Raw genomic sequence first — 15,657 nt, 5'->3', positions numbered from 1 at the left:
TTATTGGAACTATATTATCTATTGGTACTCTTCCCCTAGGATAGTTTTTTTATTTTATTTTTTAAAGTTTATTTATTTATTCACATATAAATTTGATATTATTGGATTAATTTTGTATTTATTAGTTAATAAATTTAAATGTTGTGATGATGAATGGTATTACTCATGTTGTTTTTTTTGTTTTTTACTCACAACATGGAAGTTGGTAAATAATCTAATTCTTTTCCATCATCACTCATCTTGATATCTAAATTGAGTTTCATTGGAGTAAAATTGACCCAAGTCATTTCCACACATGGATTTGAATCCAAACTTCTAGATTTAAAGCTCTTAATTTGTGGCCATGTTTTCCTCCTTTATTAGTGTTATGAGTGAATTAAAGCACCAATTATTTCAAATTGCACATTAAAATGTATTTAAGGACAAATGCCCCGGTTCATTCTTCTTGCGTATAGATATGGATCTAAGACCATTCAAGTGATAACATCATAATTGGTTATTAGCTTACATCAACAATTGAGTATATTGTGTGTTTGTATATTAGCTTTAATCTTATTTGGACTAAGAATAATATTCACGTTGCAATTTTTGTTAGACTATTGCAATTTTTTTATTCAATTGTTGATTAACTATCTATACATCTCCAAGGATCATGGAAAGGACTATCTTGGACATCCACCTAAGGATGGAGAGTATTTATAGTTAATTATTACTCTCTAGGTGATTTAGAATATGTGTAAAGGGCATAATGTGGGAGGAAGCATTATAAAATATTATTGGACTCTTGGCATGTAATGGAAGGCAATCTATGACAATTTATGATGTTGTTAAATATGTAAGAAGTATCTCTAACATTATAAGAGATGTGAAAAATCATATGTGCTGATGTGTGAGGAGTTGGTTGTCTTTCTTGGACTTGGGTAGTTATTTTTTATAATATTAAGTAACAAAACAAGGGTTTTGACCCTCAAAAACAAAAGCCTGTGAGTAGGTAAAACAAGTCCATGGACCACTTACAACAATTTAACAACACAATAGATAATGGTTCCTCAAGGTTTGGAGATGAGATTTTGGTACCTTTCCTCTTATTGTTCTTTCTATTGGGAGATGGCATGATTTGCACTATTATTTTTTATTTAATATACTACAGTGACTCAATCACCTTTTACCAAAAATAAAACGATTTGGCATAGTCAAGATCAATAAGTATGCTTAGATCAACCCAAATTGTATAACTTACAATAACTTCATGTACAGTTTACTTAGCTTAGAACCAATGCAATGAAATCCATTTTTTTTCAAGGAGGGGAAAATTATTTTAGCATAGCATTGAATGTTCCCTTCAGTGATATCATCTATTCACTCAATGCAAACAACATGTTATTTGCACACTTGGACACAACATATATCTTGTACATACATGCATACTTATCACATGAAATCATTAAATACTTATTTCTATATATTTTAGCATATCACATGGTTGCACATGCCAACGTCCTACTAGATCACATTCATGTGATATGTACCTACACCTATTCCGTGTGCTCTGCCAAAAAACTAGAACCTTAAGAATTTAACTTTCCTCCTCGCCATTTTTACATGAAAAGTGTAGCATATGAATGTGACACTTGTTAAAATGTTTATGTTTCCTAGCTAATAACCAATTTATATAAATACCTAAATTATGCAAGTTATAGGTAGAGAAGAACCAACCAATATCTCTATTAGACACATGTCATTGTGCATATTTATTATAATATAACTTTCTTTCTAGCCTTTTGCACTTTTCAAATGTGTAATTGGATTCTATATTAACATTTTATTTTCATATTTTACAAGCTTGTAGATCTTTAGCTAATTTATAGGTTTGCATATTGGTCCACCTAAGCAATATAATATTAACATCATACTTTCTTTGTTGTTGCATGATCCACATCTAGCATTATTACTATCATTATCTTTGGAAACTTTAAGGACATATTGAATTTTCCCTCATCGCACGTACTTATAATTGTACGACATTGAAAAGTAGGGTTTCAACACCTTAAATAATAAAGCCACTAATTTTGCTTAGGACCACATTACATTAAAGGAAGGAATCGAATTTGATTGATCCATTCCTAAAAGGGTTGAATATAGATTAAATCAATTCCTCCCTTGTTAGAGTTGGAAATTGAATTTGAATTAAAATTGAATTGCAATGCTATGTGTAGGATGAACAATGAGAAATTGATATAAAATAACAGTTATAGAGTTTTCAGAAATCCTACAAAGTTGTAAACCTAGATTTGAGGATGGAAAATAGATCAAAACCTATGAAGGAAAGTTCGAGCAAAATTGTTGGGATTGGGGGGGAGCAATTTGCCATTGTCCTCTGAATATCGAGGATAGACAAAATGATATTTTACGAGTCAAGATGACGCACATAATCCATTGTCAAAAGCTCATCAGAATTTCTCAAGACCAAGGGGAGCCGGTCATTCCTAGTCCTCTACTTTTCGTGCCTTCAAAAGTTGAATCTGATTGTCATCGTCTACCATGTTGAATTCCTCACTTGCAACTCTTGAGGCAATTCCCTACACATAGAAAGAAGGAAACAGGTTTGGTTGATGGGAATTTGCCTAAGTCAAACCCCAGTTTAAGAATTAACCTTGAAATTCAAATGATAATTGAAATGGAATGCTTTCCTTTAGAGGGAAAGACTAGATCTAATCTGAAAATACTTGAACTTGAAACCTTGATGAAGTTTGCTTGAATCCTCATGCAAAGGTTTGGGATGCAATGTAGAGTTTTCATAGAAGGTTGATCGTGGATGAATGCTTGAACTTGACTTGACCTTCTCCTTCAATGCCTGATGAATTCTTGAAAACTTGCTCACATAGACTTGAATTGATTTTGTAACTGCTCTTTAAATAGAGGTCTCATCTAGTTTCTAGTTCTCCAAAATTTCTCATTAGTTAGTTACCAAATGACGGGGTGATATGCTTTATTTTATACCTAACTGTGCATTAAATGTTTAAATTTTTATAGCAGGTTGTCACGGAGCCAAATTCGCTACCCACATGAAGTGAACATTGTGAGGTCCTATTTTGGGTACTGATTAGGAGGACAAGGGAGGTCAAGGCACCTTGTTCCTGACAAATCAGGACTCAAAATTGGGTAGAGGCTAGATCGGGAATTGAAAAGACAAATTTCAAGAGGGTGTGAACAAAGTCAAAGCAAGCATTGAGCATTGGAGACCAGAATGCCGAAGTGAGGATGAAATTGTACATTTAGCCCCCACTTCAATGAGAGTATGAACCTATGTCCATACTCATGGTAAAGTAAAAAGTCACATGGAAAAACTTTCACCAAGATACCGAAGAGACAAAACGCACCAAGCCCCCCAAAACTTAGGATCTTATCAATCTACTATCAAGATAAAAGGAGGAACACACGAAGAGGATATAAAGAGCATGACTTTTCTTGGCCTAGTAAGAAATTTTGCTTACTAGGAGTCATGTTAGGTTGAAATTTTTGAAATAAAAAATGTAAAAGATTACAAAGAAAAAGTCTCAGTTTGCAAAGTAACCTGATCATTGAATCAAATTGACTGCAAAATGGGTACTGCAACATGTACCAAACATATCATGGCATGTGATCAAAGTGTACAAACCAAATCTCATGGTGTGTGCACAAAGTGTGACACTGAGTAGAGTGTAATCCCCCACGTTCAAGCAATTTTGCATGCCTTACAGAGAGCAATTGCTTTAAGGCAGCATATATGCATCCAAAAGACAAGCGCTTTGCCACAATGAGATGCCACCAAGAACGAACAAATCAAAGGGAAATGATCACAAAACATGTAGGAGAAAGCACATAGGGGATCCACTAGCTAGGGTCTGCATGCACTTTTGATAAAATAGTGTATATCAAGAATAATTGCATTGAATTGACCTCATCACCCAAAGGTAGTGGAACTACAAACACAATGGGAGAAGATCAGATAAGATGAACAAACATAAATCTTTTTTTTTTAACATCGTAGAGACTAAAAAGAGTCTTCAACACTTTACATCATCCCCAAGTAGATAACACAAAGTCACATTTACGAACAAAATCACATGTACAACATAACATTGATACATGTAGAATAATTGAGATACAAATAGAGGAATGTCATGAAAGATTCGACTTCTTTATTACCTTATGCCAACGAAGCAACAAGGGTCATCCAAATAAATATTAACATAGCGTAGAGACATATCAAGCCACACATCACGGGGGAGGCACGTTGCGTACAAGCAAACACATATAAGAGAATCCACCGCATGAGCGAAGCCAGACAAGAAAATCATCCATCTCCCAATCTTACTTAACATCACTTAGGGATAGTGGACAAGACGCAAGAGGAGCAACAACAAGCACAGTATATTGAGCTACTACAAGTTCCAAACAAGGACCATGCTCTAATCATGTGTCACTTTGTTTGTCGCTAGGAGATAAGATTAATGCTTTTGAAAAGTGTGAAGATAATTTGTGATTAATCTCAACAAGCTCATACATATCATCAAAATCATTAGGATCAATAGTATTAGTATGAACAACATTATTATCATCATCTAAATTAATCATAACGGGATTTTTAATACGAAAAGAAATTAAACCATCAGTTTTCTTAAGAATCTTTAACTTTGGTTATTTGAGTTGAACTTCCTCCCTAGGGTTAGGCAAAGGCTGGACAAATGGGACTAAGTCAACATTTGGTGTCTTCGGGAGGAAATGGTTTGAGCAACAAGTTCACGAACCTCGGCACGATGTCTTCATCAATGTTCTCTCGTACAACGATTTCTTTTAGTTTTACTCAATACTTGCAAAGCTTGAGGATTAATCAATAGAGGCTTCTTTTCTTCTCTTATAATGGGAGGAATTGAAGAAGCCTTGCTAGGTTGAAAGATACCGTATGCTATAAATTTTCCTTTATAAGATGTGGGAGGGACTATAGCATATAGAGGAGGAGTGGGAGTAAGAAGAAGACTAGGTCCGGGATGAGGAGGAGGAATATCCAAGGGTGAAGGATCTCTAGGTTTACTTAAGGCCAATATCTTATCAATTTTTTATTTTTGATAAGATAGAAAAATATTATCATTTTGAGGCTTTAAAGGTTCAAGTTGTTTAGGCCAAAAGTAATCAAGGGTGAAATTTCCATGCTTCATTGTGGGTTGGTAAAGGCTATGATTAATCATGATAGTATTCTCATTGTGAGGGAACTTCAAACATTTATGTACTGTATAAGGAATAGCTTTCATGGAGGAGAGCCAATGATGTCCTAACTTCACACAAAGTTGATCCAATGTAGGAATAATAGTAAAGGTAACATCTAAGCACTTAAGACCAACCTCGATAGGAAGAGTAATAAAACCAATAGTAGGGGAAGAGAAACCAGCATACACCTTGATCATAATATTAGATTTATCATACGTAACTTGATCTAATTGTTGAGTAAAAGGGTATTATTTAGTAATATCATTCACCAAACATACTGGATCAATGAGAACCCCTCACAAGAGTTTGTCTTTAATCTTCATAGTAATATATAATGATCCATCAAGTGCAATGATAGTGTTGTTAGGATCAAAGGTGATGCATAAATTTGGTTTAAGTTTAGGTTTTTTTATGAGGTTCACAACATTATTAGACTTTACACCAAAGTCATCGGGAAAGAATACAAGTGAAATAGACTCAACAACATTGGTAGAGTGAGAAGGCAAAGGATTGGTGAATATTTGGATGTTTTGATTAGGAGGTATTATGGATTTGTTTCCTGCATCATTAACACCACCTATAGATATAACATTGTTTTCAATAAGATCTTGAATCTTATACCTCAACTTATAACACTTCTCAGTATCATGGCCTTCTTGACGATGGTATTGACAAAAGGCTTTGTGGTCAAAGGAAGGTTTTAAAGGCTTAGAGGTATCAATAGGCTTGGTGGGAAGAAGTTGCAACACATTAGCATTAATCAACCTCAACATTATACTATACAAAGACTCAGAAATAGGAGTTAATTCTTTTCTAAAGTATTTGGATAAAGGGGTCGCACCTGATGTTGTGGTTGCCACTTGAGTATTGATGTTGTTGGAAGAGTTATCATTTATCTTGATGAAACCTTTATTGTGTTTGTTGAATTTTTAAAATGATTTTTGAGTGCTCTCGTCCTTATCAATCGAAGCCATTGAAGGAGATGATTCAAATTGGCTCACTCGAAGCTGATAATTATAAAGCATTGCACACAATTGTGTGAAATAGGTAAATTCAAAATATAAAAGCTTATCTCTAATATCTTTTTGCAAATTGGTAATGAAAATTTTTTGAACGTCATGATTAGGCATATGATAAGAAATTTGTGAATGCAAATGTTTATATCTACCAATAAAATCAATCACTTTTTATCTAACTCCTTGCTTACAACAAATCAATTCAATCAAAGTAATTTTAGGACCAATGTTATTTTGAAACTATTGAATGAAAGCATTAGCCAATTGTTGAAAAGAAGCGATGGAATAAGGAGGCAAAGAACAATATCATTGCAATTCTTTATCTCTAAAGGTTCAAGTAAATAATTTTTTCGTGAGGGAAATCACTACACAAGGTTTGGGATGTCTTCCCATGAGTCAAGGAGTCACCTTTTCCATTGTTAACTCTAATTGAGAAATCTACACATTCTTAGGAGCAACCAAATGGACAATCTCATTGGATAGTGGGCTTGCTACATCATAAATAAGAATATCAAACTTAGGATTGGGTTAAAAAAGCCAATTGTTGTTGAAAAGATGAAACACTTTGAGCTAGGTTATTGATAGTGTCTTTGGTGAATGGATTGGAATTGGATTGTGATGGAAGAGTAATGCTATTATAGGTAGTTGGAGATTGAGAATAATAAGGAGAGGGAGCATTATGATAACTTTGGTATAGGAAATGGTTGGGAAACAAATAGAAGACTCGTAGAAGGAGGTATGTAAGAGTATAAATTAATAGGATTGCTCCCATGGATAACATGTGTAGGATTAATGTCTTGTTTAGAGGTAGTCATGTTAGAAGATGTATACGTAGGCACACCAAGCAAAATTATAGTCATAGGAATAGAATGTTCAACTTGACTAGTAGGATGAGAATAACCAAGAGCTTCGACACTACTTTTGATGGGCATAATATTAGTATCAACAACATGAGTGATGCCACGTAACACTTTCACACTTTACCTATCACTTTGAACCATTCTCTTCAATCCTTCAATCAAGGAGATTGCCTCACTATTTAGGTGTTCTTGGCCCATCCATTGTTGAAGATTGTCAAATTCCATGTCAAGCTTCCCTAATTGAGCACTAGTAAACCTAGTTAGCGAGTCATCATATTCATCATCAGACTTGTGAGGTGAATGGGAATCCATGATATCAGGTATGTCATGTGTTGGATTAGAGGAAGTATAAATAGTCACATGGAATAGGTTATTTAACTCAGGCTCTATATCCTTGGTATTTAAACTTTGGGAAGCCCTGAGTCTATAATTTCTTCTCACTAGAATATAGGATGTAGGGTTAAGGGTAACAAAAATCATGCACAGAGAAGGAAATATTGAATGCAAAGATTTGAAAACGCAAGTTTTTTGATAGTGCAAGTTATATGTATGATTAAACAATGCAACCTTTTTGTTAAATAATTGATTAACTAATGAATTAAGTAGTGTGAATTATGAATTTGAACAAAATATGCTTCTAAATATGAAAATGATATGTAATAAAAATCAAATCTAAGCATATAAGTTGAAAATTATGTAACCCGTAAATAAATTTTAACACAATATCAAGGGTTTTGTTAGTTTAACATTTAAATTGATGTGATTTAAGTGCATGAATAAAAGGTAAATTGAATTAAACGCCTAAAATTAGATCTAAACGTAAACAATCAGAAATAAGCATGAGCTATTATGGGCTCACCAAAATGTAAGGTGTTGAAAATTAGGGCTTCAACACCTTGAGTGATAAAACCACTAATTTTTATTATGAACACCTTACATTAAGGGAAGGGAATTAAATTTGATTGATCCAATCCTAAAAGGATTGAAATTAGATCAAATTAATTCCTCCCTTGTTAGAGTAGAAAATTGATTTTGAATCAGGGTTGAATTACAATGTTAGATCTAGGACAAACAATGAGAAATTGACATTATATAATAGTAACAAAATGTTCCCGATATCATGCAGAGTTGTAAACCTAGATTTGAGGATGGAAAATAGATTGGAACCTAAGTTGGAAAGTTTAGGCAGAACTATCGAGACCGAGAGGAGTAGATTTCCTTGGTCCTCTAAATATCAAGGTTAGACAAACTTAATGTTTTCTAGATCAAGATGACACACAAAATCCATTGTCACAAGGTAATTACAAATTCTCAGAACCAAGGGGAGTCAATCATATCGATCCTCTATTTTTCGCACCTTCAAAATTTGAGTCTGATTGTCATCATCTACTCTATTTAAAGATTCCTCACTTGCAACTCCTAAGACAATTTCCTACATAGAAAAAGAAGGAAATAGGTTTGATTGATATAGCCTTGCCTTAGGTCAAACCTCGGTTAAGGAATTAACCTTGAAATTGAAATGATTATTGAAATGGAATTGAAGTAGAATTGAAATGGAATGCTTTCCCTTCGAGGAAAATGTTTGAACTTGATACCTTGATGAAGTTTGCTTGAATCCTCATGCAAACGTTTAGGATGAAATGTAGAATGTCTTCATTGAAGGTTGATCGTGGACAAATGCTTGAACTTGACTTGACCTTCTCCTTTAGTCCTTGATGAATACTTGAATGCTTTCTCACATAGACTTTAATTGATTTTGTATTCGCTCTTCAAATAGAGATCTCATCTAGTTTCAAATTCTTTAAAAGTTTTCATTAGTTAGTGATCAAATGACAGGGGCAAGCTTCCTTTTATACCTAACCATGCAATAAATGTTTAAATTTTTAGAGCAAGCCAACATGGAAGCAAATTTCCCACTTACATGAAATGACCATTGTGAGGTCCTATTTTGGGAGGACTAAGATAGTTAGGGTGCCTTGGTCCTGTGCCAAGGCCGAGGCACCTAGGGTGTCCTAGTTCTATCAATCAAGAGTCAAAATTGGATAGAGGCTAGATCAAGAGTTGAAAATGCAAATTTCAAGAGGGTGTCAGCAATATCAAAGTAGACATTGATCACTGGAGGCTAGAATGCCAAGGCGAGTACTAGGTGAGAATGAAATTGTATAGGGATACAATTTATTATGCTACAATGATATCACATCTTGCACATGTTCTTATATGCTTATCACATGATGATATTTTTTACCATATTTAAATGCTTTGTTATGATCATCTATTTCCTCATTACCTATAATTACTAGCATCCTTTTTATAAAACCAATTGGAAGGGGAATATATGTCAATAATACTCCTTTTGTGAGTTATCTATTGTAGTGAAATGTTTAGTCAATCCCATGATGAGAGACACTCTATTAATATTTTTTCATTGTTAGAATTTTTTACTTCATCGAAGTCCTACCATCTTTCTATTTAGTAGGAGCTTAACTATTTTCTACTTAAATACAATCACTCACCCTTCTCCCTTTTACTTGTATTATTTTTTAAAGTAATTTTAAAGCAAGTTGTAGTTAGTAACTATTTAAATGTGCGATGAATGCTACTCATTTCTTATTTTTGTTTATTTTTCAAATTTACAACAAAGTACACATTGTGAGGAGAACACAAGAATCATCATCCATATCTATATCACTTGAGAATAAATTTATAGTATCCATGTTGATTTCTTGTTTTATTTCAACATGCATCCTTATATTAGTTTGCATTTAAATTGAAGTTGGAGTAAAACATAATAGTGAAAACCACATTGCCTTAAATTTTGGGGCCACAACAAGTTAATTATCCTTATTCGTTGAGTAGTGTGTGAGATGGTGCATTTTTTTATGAAAATTAATAAATGTAATTATTCCACTCTATTTATTATTATCACTTATGCTCAATATTTAGATCCAACTCCACATCTAGCCATTTGCCACCTTCATTGAGATATGTAAAGTTGATCTAAGTAATTTTTGGGTGAGTAATTTTAAGTTCCATAAATTTATAATTTTAATTTCTTAATCTAGGCCCACATTTTCATCCATTACTAGCCATTAGGATTTTACTAAAGTGCCAATCATTTTAAATTGCAAGATAGAGTGGTGTATTTAGACCCATGCTCTAATTTATTATCATTTCGTAGGGATTTATATCCAAGAGCATTCATAGGAGAGTACCATAAAGAACCTTCATTATATTTTGAACTTAATTATATTTTGAACTTTATATGGGTTCAAAAGCATTAGATCAGTCCACCTAGGAGATTTCTAAGAACATGGGCCTCATTTAGCATTTTTTCTCAAATGATTTCTATATCTACACCAACCTACTTTATATATAAGTACACGCAGTCAAAATGCATTTGTTATAATCATAAATTTCCTACTAGTCTAATTTTGTGCATCCAAGTTCGATTTTTTTTTATGCTAGATCAATTTCACATGAATGAATCTAAACTCAAGTGAAGTATAATAAGTTTATAGATCTTGAGGTATTGGTCTAGAAAAAGGTTCTATTTCTTAAAACATTGGTCAATCAATTTCTAACATCTTTAAGAGCATATTCTTTCATCCACAATCCAACTAAGTGTTGCATTTAATTACTTTAAATTATATAAATTTAATTTAACATTTGGCATTCCAATCCCAACTCTAAATTATAGGATCTATTATTGTTTAGTTACTTATCCTAGATAAATTACAATGAAAGCATTTTGTTTGCATTATAGTTGTGAATACTTGTTTTCAATTTTTTATATTACTAATGAACATGATATTTTAAGATAGAATAGTATTTTTTGGAAATATCGGGTAATATCTAATTTCTATTAGTTTTTCACATTAGAAATATGATTTTATCTCGCTATCAAGATTAAACCAGCATTTGTATTGTTAGGAGGTGTCGATAGGAAAATGACAAGGTCATTAACATAGACATATTATAAGAATGGATATATAACACAACATTCTTAGTCTTTTTGTTTTTGCACGAAATTACTTTTTTGGGTGTGAGAGAACATTACCATATTTTATTTTTTAGTTTGAGACAACACTTTTTGTGGTAGATTTTTGGGGTTTGAAAACCCATAAATGTGTGAAAAACTAAGTTGAGGAAATATGATTAATGGTCGTATTAACTTAAAACTATTTTTGTAGAATTCATTCCACCCATTTCAACAATAATCTTCTCCATTTGATGAATTAATTAAGATAAAATACATATCGTTGGAGTGGATGGTTAGCGAATGAAGGTTTGAATATCAATTTAAGCTTATTCATTGGATGGAGAAAAGTATTTAACTCAAGCTAATTTAAACAAGGTTGACATTACCATTCGATTGGGGTTTATTTTGTTAGCCATCATGTTGCATTATTTGCTCCTTGTACATGTCATATCGTACAAACATTATCATTGAAATAAAATTGCGATTGTGCAAATGTGTTGTCCATGTCACCCTTTTGACGATGATAAGAAGATATCTATTGGTTTTTTGTACATGTTTTTATTAAGGAACAAGCAGGTTTTGAAGGGACCTGAAACCCTTTTTACAAAACACTACTTAAAAGGAAAGGCATACTAGTGGTTCTTTGTACATGTTGCTAACAACAATTTTGAGGTAATAAATATATTTTAATGAATTTTTTTTTTACCAAAAAGCACCTTGGTGTGCAATGAATATGTTCAAGAGGTGTGGAAGGTCAATTCCAGTAAAATTTGGTCTATTCTTTGCATAAATTTGTGTAGTACACGAGGTTAATCAGTAGGCAATTTAGAAAATGATGCTATTTATGCAACAAAGGTCTCATTGAAGAAGTGATAGCTTCAAACAAACAATTCACCCTCTTACAAGGATCTAATCATAACTTCAATAAAATATTTAATTCATGAAGATAATCAAGTTTCATTACCAACGGGCTCATGTTATGTTTGCAATAGGATGAGAGGGAGAGGGAGAGATAGAGGGGGGGAGGAGTGAGAAGAGAGAGGGATGAATATATAGAGAGATAAAAAGGAGAGGAAGATGGAAATGAGAGAGGTATAAAGAGATAAAGAAAGATAGAGAGGAGAGAGGAATAGATGCAAATGGAAGAGAAAAATGAATAGAGGGAGAGAGATAGAAAGATAATGATAGAGATAGGAAGTGATATACAGATAGAGGGGAGATATATAATGGTAGAGAGAGATAGAGAGATAACTAGATAGAGATAGAGGGATAGATGAATCAATAAATATGGAGAGATAGATATAGAGAGGAAAATAGATATAGATATGAATGTCTAAAAAGAGGGAGAGGGAGAGGGAGAGGGATATGGATGGATAGAGAGGAACATGTCTAGAGATAGAGGGGGAAAGAGGAAGATATAGGTAGAGATGAAGATAGATTGAGAAAGAAAGAGGGGAAATAAGATAAAGAGATAGAGAGAGATAGAGGAAGAGATAAAGATATAAATATAGGGGAATACAGGGGGGAGATAGAGATATCTATAGAGAAAGAGGAAGAAATAGAGTGATATATAGATGGTGAGATAGAGTGATAGAGATATAGAGAGAGATCCTGAGAGGGAGAGAGATAAATAGATAGATAAATGGAGAGAAAGTCTAGAGATAGAAAAATAGAAATAGTGAGAGGGTGAGACAAATAGGGGGAGATAGAGGGAGAGTTAGATATATATTGGAAGAGATAGATAGAGATATACAAGAAGAGAAAGGGATGGATATGCAAACATAATGAGATAGATAGGGGATTGGGAGGGAGAGATGGGGTGATAAATAGAGAAGAAGGGGAGGTATAGAGAGGAAGAGAGGGAGAGATGGAGGTAATAATATATAGATAGAGAGGGGGAGATGGAGGTAATAATATATAGATAGAGAGGGAGAGAGAGAGAGATATATGGAGATGGAGATAGATGGGGCAAGAGCGAGAGAGAAAGAAGATGGTGAAGAAAAATAATAGAGAGATAGTTTTGGTGAGAGGGAGAGAGATATAGATTGAGATAGGAAGGCAGAAATAGGGAGTGTGTGTTTATGTGAGTGAAAGATATATAGAGATATAGATAGGGAGGGAGAAATAAGGAATCTGTGTGTAAGTGTGAGAGAGGTATTGAGATAGCTATAAAGAGGAAGACATATATAAGTAAATAGGGATGGAGAGAGAGAGAGAGAGAGAGAGAGAGAGAGAGAGAGAGAGAGAGAGAGAGAGAGAGAGAGAGAGAGAGAGAGAGAGAGAGAGAGAGAGATGAAATGATATGTTACCCTAAGCATAACTCCCCAAGGACACATGTTATCCTTATATTATTGGCATGAAATGAGTAAGAAAAAAACTACTCTCTGAACTTTTAAGTTAGATTTCAAGTTGAAATTTATTTTATTATATAGATTAAAATAAAAAATTCAAATATAATTTTGTTCTACAATAAATAAAAATTTAATAAGACAAAAATTATAAATTAAATCAGTCCTAATATATTTTAATTATTATTTATAATTCCATAAAAAGATATATATAATTAAATTAAATTTTAACGTAATGAAAATTAATCCTTAAAAATGAGAATTAAAATAAATTAAGAAATTAAATAGAATATCATAATAAAAGAAGCTAACATTAAAATGCATTCTTATCAAAAGAAGATAATAATAAAGGATATATTTTAAATTCAAAATATGATTATCCTACAATAATTAAAATTTTAACAAGTGTCACACAGTGACAACTACTCGACTTCATAGTATTGTAATAAAAATAATTGTTGTAATCTTTAATTATTTTAATTTTGAATTATTATTTTTTTAACATTATATTATTGAAATTATATTTATGTAATGTTAACTATAACTCTCACTTTAATAAGATAGATTAATAATTATAATATAATATAAATATTATAGTGAAAATGTACATTTAAAAAAAAAACATAAATCTTAATTTAATTAAAATATATATATAATTGTGTGGTGAGAAAAAGTGACACTAAGCAAACATGCCCTAATCTCACTTTCAACCACACACTTGTGGAATACGAAAGAGCCTAGAGGTATCACACAATTGGCTACTTCTTCTTGTGGAAGAGAGAGCCACGGGCTACCTATTAGGATTTCTATTCCTTTGTTGTAATTGAAAGATAAAATGATGCAAGTTCAATCCCAAACCCCAAAGTGCAAGTATAAACTAATAACAAGATTTGCAGAATTGAACTTAAATAATGGAAAGCTGTAAACACAAGGACAAGACAAGAATGCAAATGCGTACCCGAAGTCAAAATCTGAGTGGAAATGTTCAGGACGGGGGCGCGGGCGCCACTGTCCTGATTCTGCCCCTGAAACTGCTCCGAAAACTGTTGTTTTTGCACTTTGGAAAAGCTGTCAAAAATATTGAAAATGTTGTCTGTCAAGAGGACCAGGGCGCCCAGCGCCCCTGTCCCAGGGACCAGGGCGCCCCACGCCCCTGTCCTGGTCTTTTGCTCTGAAATTTGGTGTGGAGTGTTGTCTCGACCTGCTATTCCCGAATCTGCAACCTGCGGCGTCGTCCGAGTCCCGAAACCTGCACTTATATCTGAAAAGATGTTTGGACGGCTATATAGGGTTTTGCCTTAGTCAAACCCCCGCTTCGGTGATTTCCACCTCCACGAATAGCCAAGTTATATTGTAAAATGTATTGTGTGTGCAGACCTAGTGTGTGTGCAAGGTCCTAAGATGCAAGTAAGCAAACTAGAGCAACCTAGAAAGTAAACCCTAATTGCTCATAAATGATAATGTAAATGCTCTAAATCAAGATGCAAAGTGATCTAAAGCATGAATAAAGGATATGTTGAAGCTTATGCAAAGACATGAAAACAACATGAAATCATACCCAACCCTCAAGGGAGGAGTACAAGCCAATCTTCAGTCGGTAATCTCCTATTGTTCTTCAATGTCTTCCAAGCCCTAAATGGATCACTGAAATTGATAAATGCTTGATAGAAGGATATTGAATGTTGTTGAAGTCCTCAAAGATCTGCTCTTTTTCTACATATGAGGTTCCTGAAAATGAAAAATCGGATCCCCTCAAATGAAGAAAGAGAGCTCTTATATATGAAACCCTAGGTCTTAATTCCAACTTTTGGCCGACCTAGAGATTGAATATCCTGCCAATTTCTTGGGGTTAAGCTTTATTTTATGATTGGATCGCGCTCCTAAAATTTTGGGAAAAATGTCCGGGACCATGTTGCACTCCGGGTGCCATGGTCCCGACAACTTTTCACCAAATTTTCAAGACTGTCGGATATGATGATTTTAGAGAGAATCTCGAAGTTACAGCTGATTTCGAGATGTTTTGACCCTTGAAATCAAGCCCCCAAGTTCAAAATAGGACCTAATTAGAGTTTTTGATTAAATGATGTATTGGAAGAATAAAATGAAAGGGGCACACTTTAATGAAAGGGCCCAACTTTGTGATGTGGGAGATGATGAAATAGAACCTTAGACCTAATTAATTTGACTAATTAAGTGCTAAAGGGGAA

Source organism: Cryptomeria japonica, chromosome 7 (genome assembly GCF_030272615.1).
Source record: "Cryptomeria japonica chromosome 7, Sugi_1.0, whole genome shotgun sequence".
NCBI lineage: Eukaryota > Viridiplantae > Streptophyta > Pinopsida > Cupressales > Cupressaceae > Cryptomeria > Cryptomeria japonica.
Note: the sequence above shows the minus strand (reverse complement) of the source record.